Source organism: Astatotilapia calliptera, chromosome 4, assembly GCF_964374335.1.
Source record: "Astatotilapia calliptera chromosome 4, fAstCal68.1, whole genome shotgun sequence".
Lineage (NCBI taxonomy): Eukaryota > Metazoa > Chordata > Actinopteri > Cichliformes > Cichlidae > Astatotilapia > Astatotilapia calliptera.
In genome coordinates, this window is record NC_137425.1 from 20,231,760 (window position 1) to 20,241,781 (window position 10,022).

The window sequence follows — 10,022 nt, forward strand, 5'->3', positions numbered from 1 at the left end:
AAATGCAAGAATGCTTGAAGTGTCTGAGTCAATGCTGAACTTTTTCTTCAGTGAGTCTTCATAGTGAGAGCTCCCACTACTTTTCCTTTTTTTTTGCCTGCAGGCTGAATGATCAGCTGTCCAGGAGCTGACAGGTGAGACATTTGTCAGACATTACTCTTCAGTTCATTTCTAAAAAGCTGAAAGCAAATTCTGACTTGTTTTGATGTGGTGAGTTTTGTACAAAGCAGCCTGTCTGACCCAAGCAGCATGAATATCACTGCTGAACCCTGAGTATGTACAGGTCAGTCTGTGGGAGTCTCCAGGCCTTCTAACCACTGGTTCAGACTCAGTCACTTCAGTACCTAAAAAGTGTTAAGATTTCATTAGTGCAATAAAATTTTCTTTCCGTAGTTTTATCGGTCAAATTAATTAGTTTGTCCTTACGAGCTGAGAAATAAAATGGAAAAAGTTAAAATGCTAAATGTTGTTGTTGTTTTTGTTGTTATCCAGTCTGCAGAGTGTATGTTAAGTCTTTGTGTTTTGTGCTGCAACATATATGAAGACAGTAAAGATAACAGTTTTGCATTGTCTTCACCTCTTTTCAACACCTTTTAATTCATGGGGCATAATTTAAACCAACGATGTCATGAACAGTAAAGACACTAAAAGTCATATAGTATGACTGAATAAAAATAATCTACAATTTATTCATGGTCTTAGAGCTCCTCCTCTGGTGGTTCCATGTTAAAACTGTTCAGGCCTTGAGAGGTTCTTGTTCAGCTCTGTTGATGGTTTGTGATACTGTGGCTCTTTGGCACAATAATAAACAGCTGAATCCTCAGTTGTCAAGCTGTTCATCTGCAGATACAGCTGCTTTCTGCTGTTGTCTCTGGAGATGGTGAAGCGGCCTCTGAATGACTGAGAATAGAAGATATAGCTGCTATCACTCTGGATGAAAGCAATCCACTCCAGTCCTTTTCCAGCAGCCTGTCTGACCCAAGCAGCATGAATATCACTGCTGAACCCTGAGTATGTACAGGTCAGTCTGTGTGATTCTCCAGGCCTTTTAATCACTGATTCAGACTCAGTCAGTGTTTGACCCTCAGTACCTACAGACAAAAACATAATTAGCTTCTTTATATCAAACATATCTTAATGTTTGCAGAGAAATGTGCTGTCCTTACCAGCCCAGTAAACTGACACTATAAGAAAAACAAAGGTAAACCCAGGACAGTTCATTGTAATAGTCATGTCTCTCTGCTCAGTCTACAGTCATGAAAACCAGTCTTGCAGTCCCTTTGTTATATTTGGCAACACATGTGTAAAGATCTGAATTTGCATAAACTCCTCCTTAAAGAAAAATACACTTCATCTCATATAAACAACTGCACACCACTTACAATAAAATATTTAAGCAAATATTATATTTATTTACAAATGATTATTATTTTTGTTACTTAATGACGAACATTTTTCTCTCAAAATCTATACACCAATTTATTTCTGATACATCAGTAAAAAAAAATTCCATATATATTCATTTTTAAATGTGTGCTGCATAAAGTAACACAGTAATTAACCCTTGTGTGGTGTTCGTATTTTTGTTACTCAGCCAGTGTTCATGGGTCTGGTGGACCCGCTAGAGTTTTGGCTTTCCAAATTAACACTATCAAACAATTTTATGTTAAATTACTCAACAGATGTTTACTTCATCCCAATTACAAGACATATGAACAGCAAACATGGTTAATTTTTTCCCTTTACCTTTGTTAGATCACATTTATGAATTAATGTGCTTCTCGTTTTTCTTTTATATAAAATGTTATAAATAAATCAGTTATAATCAAGTGGAGTGAGTGGAAAGACACAACACATTTACACGTGAAAAAATAATTAATTGTTTAATTTTTCTTTTGAAAAAAACTGAACACGGGTCTCACAGACCCGAACACCATACAAGGGTTAACAATAGGAACATTATGTCTCTTTACTGTTAAAGTCGAAGTCAAAGTCAAAGTCAACTTTATTGTCAATTCTGCCACATGTACAGGACATACAGAGAATAGAAACTTCGTTACTCTCAATCCCTAGATAAAATAGAAAATGAACATTTAAATATAAGAGTGATTAAAAATGCAAGTAAAATATTTTAAAGTAAAAAAATTAAATAAATATAATACAATTTTACATATAACAAGAAAGCTATACAATATACAATATAAGGGTAAATGACATTGAGTGCAAACCAGGCAGAGTAGTGCAAATAGGCAAATAGTGCAAATGGAGATTTGGTAATGTACGGTATGAGATAGTGTAACACAAAGTCTTATGAGGTAATGGCAGTCCAATGCTCCACAAAGTGACTGGTAACTGGTGCAGGCCAGTGAGTGAGTCAGAGAGTGTGTGTGTGTGTGTGTGTGACAGAGTTCAGTGAGACCGTGGAGGAGAGAGGGGAGAGGGGGCAGAATCGGGAGGGAGTTAAGCTTCCTGACAGCCTGATGCATGAAGCTGTCCTTCAGCCTGCTGGTCCTGGCCTGGAGACTCCGCAGTCTCCAGGCTCATGTTGATGGAAGTGGATTCACTACAACATCAGCTGTTGCTTAAAAACAGGAACTACAGCAGTAAACATTTTATGAGGCATCCAAAACTCCATAACAAAAAACTAAACTCCAGTAACACTAATCCTCAACATGGTGAATGATGGACGTATCAAAAAGGGTTTTCCATACAAAAAACAATTATATAAAAAAGTAACCAAACACCACTGACAGAATAAGGAACAACAGGGTGTTTGCCCACAGCCAAGCAAAAACAAGAATTCATAATTAGACTATTTGATCTTGGCATTATGATGTTTATGATTTAGATTTCATGGTGTTACTATGACTCTTGAGGAAAAGAATAAACAGCAGAATCCTCTGATGCCGTCTGCAGATTCAGCTCCTTTCTGCTGTTTTCTCTGGAGATGGTAAACTTGTTCAGGTCTGCTGATGTTTTGTGTTACTGTGGTATCGGGCACAGTAATACACAGCAGTGTCTTCAGGCTGCATATTCTGTCCATTTAGAGTCACTGTCTTGCTTGACGTGGCTAAGTCAATGCTGAACTTATTTTTCAGTGAGTCTTTATAGTGAGAACCCCCAGTGTATTTCATCCCAATCCACTCCAGTCCTTTCCCTGCAGGCTGTCGGATCCAAGCTGTGTAGTAGCCAAGAGAATAAGAGACCTGACAGGTGATGGTCAGATGCTGACCTGGCTGCACAATAACAGAGGCTGGCTGTGTCAGCTGCTCACACTTCACACCTGTGGAGAAAACATGTTTTATGTATTAAAAGTAAGAATCACTGTGCTGTGATCATAGTGTTTGTGTTCAGTGAGACTCACAGGATCCAGCAGCCAGCAGCAGCAGCAGAGCTACAGAGAACATGTTGGTGCTCAGTATGATCTGATGGGAGCTTCTCATCGTCTTCTGTGACTGACAGCATGATATCAGACTTTATATCAGCCTGTGAGGAAGTTTGATTTGCATACAGATGGATGCTGACAGATTATAAGAGAAAACAGATTGCACTGTGGCATTGAGTAGTAAGAAAAAGATATGATGATATGATTCATTCATGTTCAATTTTAGTATTTTAAACTTCTAGATTTCTTGTAGAAATATAAAAATATTTTCTAACATGTTTGACAAAAAGTTTATTCAGAAAATCAAACACTGCAAAGTCAGCTACTCACCTTTTAGCGTGCATTTGTATGTGCATATTTATGCCGGTCGTTGTGTATCTGGCACAGTAACACACAGCACAGTGCTCTGGTATTAGTCTGTGCATGCTGCTGACATATCCGTCTGCAAGTGCATCACTTTGTATCAATCCCATTGATTAAAATGCAAAGCATATTTACCAGATTTCTTAATTATGAAGTACATGCTTATTCTAAGCACCTTTGGATTTTTTTCTTTATCATATGTAAATATCTCATATATAAATGCTACTTTGTTTTTAATGAGAAATTGATGGTCTATTGATCCAAGAGTATCTGCACAGGTTTTTGGTGGACTGTAGATTGCACTGGTGCCTCTTTATAGGAATGTTGTACTAACTGATCAGTCACACCTGTGAAGAAAACATGTTGAATATAATTCTTACAGAAGTAACGGTGTGTAGTGTCCATGCTGTCAGTGTTTCTGTTCAGTGAGACTCACAGGATCCAGCAGCCAGTAGACGTAGAGCTAAAGAGAACATGTTGATACTGAAAGTGATCAGCTTCTCAGTTTTTGCTGCAACCAGCAGCAATAAATCAAGTTTTTATATCGGTCTGGGTGAGGCTTACTTTGCATATAGAGACACTGATAGATTATTAGAGAAATATCGATTGGTCAGACCAAGAAAGGGAAATGATAAGATTTATCAACGCTGATTCCATTATTGATATTACTTATCGATTCTCATTTGGTTGTCATTGGTTCTACTTTGAGAGTCACCACCATCTCTAAGCAGCATATCAAAAATGCTTGCATTTTTTCTCTTTATTAATGCAAGCAAATAACTGTTATTTAGTGTTTTGATACTAAAGGGTTGATACATGCAGCACTGACACTGCTGAAAGGCAGTTCTTATATATTATTATTTTTATATATTCAGATATTCATAAACATTATACTTATATATTAATACCATATTATTTGTTTTTGAATCATCTCTGTGTACTGACTGTATCTGTGTGATTTATTGTACATACTATGGTGGAACAAAATATATATAATAAAAATACCCAAATTAATTCTATTTAGTCTGAACTGAATTAATGCTGATTAATGCATTTCAGATGGTGTTTCTTCACAATGTTGTTGATGTTGAACAGCAGTTAATTCATTTATGTTGATGTAAACTGCAGAAAGCAAGTTGTCCATGTACTTGGACAACATTTATTCCTCATGTGTCACTGTGGCTCTGGAGCACAATAATAAAAAGAGTGTAGATTTCATTTTTATTATTATTATTATTATTATTATTATTATTATTATTATTATTATTATTATTCCTGTGTTTATAAAGGCAGCCTGTTCATAGGGTAGTCTCTGAATAAGAATCCAGAGCTTGTACAAATCAGTCTGTGAGATTCTCCAGACTTTTGAATGACTGGTTCAGATTCTGTCAGAGTCTGACCATGAATACATGTCAAGTTAAATAGTTTGAAAACACAAATAAATGTTGTGTAATGTTAGGGCCTATAAATGTTTTTATGTGCCCAGCATAATAAGTGTCTATACTGCCTTTTGAACTACAGATGACTGTTTAAATACCTTGAAATATATCACTGATAAATTGATGAGCAATAAAATAAATGTTTCGAGGAGCAAGGGGAAATCATTTCGTATTTACAGCACTTGTTTTGGAGAAATGTAATTGCAGTGTCACTGCCTCAGTCACACTCCCAGGATTCAGCAACAAACAGCATCAGCAGAGCTACAGGTGAACTGATGGGAGCTTCTTCTGTTCACAGCTGTTACATCTAACATCACTCTTTATAAGAGTCTGTGAGGAAGTTTCCTTTGGATGCAGACTGGCGATGACAAATTATTATAGTGATATGAATTCTCCTGTCACTAATAGTTAGAGATTGCTGTCAAGGTGCAAAAATTATTTGGTGCATACACAAAAAAATGTAATTCACAACACTAGCTCAAAGATATTTGACCTTTTTTATATCATTGATGAAATTCAAAACATTTAGATAAAGCAAAAGAAAAAAATTACACTTACACAGAGATGAGCACAATGTTTCTGTCAGTATGTAGACGTGTATTATTTTGTAAAGGTGAATGCTCTCATTTTTTCAGCAAAGCAAATTTAACTACAGGAATAATAATTTTAAAAGGGCAAATTTTGATTTATTTTTTTATTTTTTTTTTTTTTTTGATGAATTGAGTTTTTGTACAGCGTTTCTTCCTCTTGTGTCACTGTGGCTCTCGAGCACAATAATAAACAGCTGAATCTTCAGTCGTCAAGCTGTTCATCTGCAGATACACCTGCTTTCTGTTGTTGTCTCTGGAGATGGTAAACCGGCCTCTGACTGACTGAGAGTAGTAGATGTTGCTACTATCATCCTCAATATAAGCAACCCATTCCAGTCCTTTCCCAGCAGCCTGTCTGATCCAAGCTGCATCAATATCACTGCTGAACCCTGAGTATGTACAGGTCAGTCTGTGGGAGTCTCCAGGCCTTTTAACCACTGATTCAGACTCAGTCAGTGTTTGACCCTCAGTACCTAAAGGTGTTTAGATTTCATTAGTGCAATCAAATTTTCTTTCCATAGTTTTATTTATCCAATTAATTAGTTTGCTCTTACCAGCTGAGAAATTCAACAGAAAAAGAAAAAATATTAAACAAAAAGGTCTGATCATTGTAACAGTTGTTGTTGCTGTTGTCCCGTCTGCAGAGTGTATGTTGAGCCTTTGTGTTTTGTGCTGTGATATATATCAAGAGAGTGAAGATAACAGTTTTGCATTGTCTCCTCCTCTTTTCAACACATTTTAATTCATGAGGCATAATTTAAACTGACGATATCATGAACAATAAAGACACTAAAAGTTATATAATATGACAGAATAAAAATAATCTACAATCCATTCATGGTCTTAAAGCTCCCCCTCTTTTGGTTTCATGATATAACTGTTCAAGCACTTTTTGTGTGTGTTTTCTTCAGGTCATGCTGAACACAGTTCTAATACAAGTAACCATGTGTAGTGTCCATGCTGTCAGTGTTTGTGCTCAATGAGGTTTTTTTATTATTATTATTCATTAAAAGCTTTTAACACAATCATAAATTTTGATATTTACACTTGAAAATAGGAAAACCTACCCACCTGCTTTCTGCTGTTGTCTCTGGAGATGGTAAACCGACCTCTGACTGACTGAGAGTAGTAGATGCTCCTACCATCATAATGTATCCATGAAATCCACTCCAGTCCTTTTCCAGCAGCCTGTCTGACCCAAGCAGCATGAAAATCACCACTGAACCCTGAGTATGTACAGGTCAGTCTGTGGGAGTCTCCAGGCCTTTTAATCACTGATTCAGACTCAGTCAGTGTTTGACCCTCAGTAGTTACAGACAAACAGGAATAATTAGTGACTGTTTAGTTGTTTAGTTTCTATATTTCAGGTATATAACTTGTCTATCATAATGTTTGCAATAGAAATGTGCTGTCCTTACCAGCCCAGTAAACTGACACTTTAAAAAAAACAAAGGTAAACCCAGGACAGTTCATTGTAAAAGTCATGTCCCTGAGCTCAGTCTACAATCAGAGGGGCCGATGGCAGCCTCGCTTCTGTCAGTCTGCCCCAGGGCAGCTGTGGCTACAACTGTAGCTGCCTCCACCAGTGTGTGAATGTGAGAGTGAATGAATAGTGGAATTGTAAAGCGCTTTGGGTGCCTTGAAAAGCGCTATATAAATGCAATCCATTATTATTATTATATTAGTCAGGTAAATCTTATAAATGTACAAATTATGGTCTTTATTTATTACATAATATGTAATAATTTGCTCTAGAAATGAATTTCTGATACATTAGTAAAAATCTCCATATGTAATAATTATTAAACACATGCTCTATGAAGATAATAAAACTGTGGGAACATTATGACTTGTTACTGTTAAAGCTCAAAGGCAGGAAGAGTCTCTAGGCCTGGTATGGAAGCAAAACAAACACACACACACACACACACACTCAAACGTGTACACAGGGAAACAAGGAGCAGATCACACCAACAAGCAACCACAAACACTCCGATAGTCAAAGAGAACTTGTAAAATTCATTAAACCCTCAAAAAACACATGAGCCCTGGGTCCCCACACCCAGGCCTATGACAACTTAACAAAAATCCAAACATTAAAGATTACATTTAAACAAAATGTAAATAAATTCAAACAGAATTCAAACTCTGATATATTTAACATTTAAAAACTGTATTCTAGGAACAGGATTTATGCATTTTTTAGGAATATTACATTTTCTTTGTTGTTGTTGTTTGTTTGTTTTTTTTATACCAAATGAGTAAAGATTACATTACAGAAACATTATCTTTTATTAGTGTTAGTGTTAGTGTTGAGTTATTTAGTGTTTAATAAAGTAGATAACATATTCTCATCTAAATATGAAAGTACAAAATGAAAAGATGAAAGATGTCATATGCAGCTGTAAAAGATCTAAAACTGAGCAGCATACGCAGGGTTTATAAGGTACAATCATCTAAACAGAACACTGCTTTCACATTTGAACATATGAAGATGTGATTGAAGAAATACTTCTTCTTTCCACCTATATTATATATATTATATATTATCTATATATTTTATGTCTGTATTGTATGTATTTACCTATTTTCATTATTCTAAAGTACATGACTTTTTTAATTGTGCAAACCTATATCAGTAGCCTTAGAGCTCCTCCTCTGGCAGCTTCATATAAATGTTAAACCAGTGAAGGGTTTTTGTACAGGTCTCTTCATGGTTTCTGTTACTGTGGCACTCGATGTTACTGCTGCACAGTAATACACAGCAGAGTCCTCTGGCTTTAGGCTGGACAGTCTCAGATACACCATACTGTTGCTGTTGTTTCTGGTGATTTCTACACGTCCTTGCGCACTGCTGGCATAAATGGTTTTACTTGCATCAAACCAAATGACCCCCATCCACTCTAGTGTTTTTCCTGCAGGGTGTCTGATCCAGTGCATTCCTGCTTGGCCGAAATTGAAACCGGTTCCTCTACAGGAAAGACTGAGGGCTTCTTGGGGCTTTTTTAACACTGGAGTGGAAGGAATGGACTCCAAAGCCTGACCATTCAAACCTGAACAACGAGAAGAAAAATCAGATTAGTGAAAATCAGGAAGAAAATAATGATTTAAACAAATGATCTTAATAAAAACAATATTTTATGTATCACAATATGAAGCATCATACAGGGCAGACAGACAACTGTCAGCAGACAGACAGACAGTCTAAACATCATCTTGAAAGTGAAGGAGTGAATGAAATGAAATGAAATGAAGCAGGCGGCTCCTAAGAGTACAGAAGTCTGCCACTGTGATTTTACTAGGGAGGGACTGACATATTTTGCTTAAATATTATTCAAATGTATCTAAAAAGAAAAGTTTGCAGTGAATAGATATATTTTTTCAGTATTACTTTTAGTTATAAATCTACTGTGTGTCTGCTTGCTGCAGCAAATTTGGTTTTGTACATTTAAATTTTCAAACATTTTAATATCCATTTTCGGATAATTGCATATAGATATTAGAGGTACTATTCCCTTCTTTAGATATGCTGGGGCAAAGTTTGATGAACATGGATGCAAAAACTGATACAGTGATCAGAGAAGCTGGCAGCAATGTGGATCAATCTGAGGGTCCAACCCAGCACACAGACAAACACACATTTATGACAACGTATAACAGTGAGTTCAGCCTGATATCATCTTCTGCTGACTTAGACAAAAGAATATCTGCAACACAGAAGTTAATTTTTATAATGTGATTAATGATACAAGGTTGAAAGACAGAAAAGAACAGTTTGTTTTGCTTCTTTGTTTAATGTTTTGTACTTGCATTCATTGTTTTAACTGCTTTTCTAACTTGGAGTTATTTTTTTCATTGTTACCATAACATGTTTTTAGATTCTGTGCATTTTACTAATATTTATTCACAGATGGTAGAATCACAGGTGTTATTGTGACAGTGAGTTGAACATCATATTTTTGATCATCTGCTGCCCCCTGTAGGTTCCTGTGAAACTGTATGTCTGAAGGTTTTTGTAAAGTCTCTCTCATTATTTAAACCACTGTGTGTCTGGCACAGTAATACACAGCAGAGTCCTCTGGCTTCAGGTTGGAAAGTCTCAGATATGTCAGACTGTTGCTGTCATCTCTACTGACTTCTATGCGTCCTCTCAAACTGCTCGCATAACTGTTGCTGCTGGAATCAGACCAGCCTTCTCCGATCCATTCCAGTGCTTTTCCTGGTTGTTGTCTAACCCAGTTCATA

At 36.3% G+C, this 10,022-nt stretch overlaps 1 pseudogene; it reads right to left on the reverse strand.

Annotated features, from left to right (window-relative positions):
- Nucleotides 1–2,960: 2,960 nt before the first annotated feature.
- LOC113021561 (Ig heavy chain V region 5A pseudogene) lies at nucleotides 2,961–3,443 on the reverse strand (annotated as a pseudogene).
- Between the last annotated feature and the right edge of the window lie 6,579 nt (nucleotides 3,444–10,022).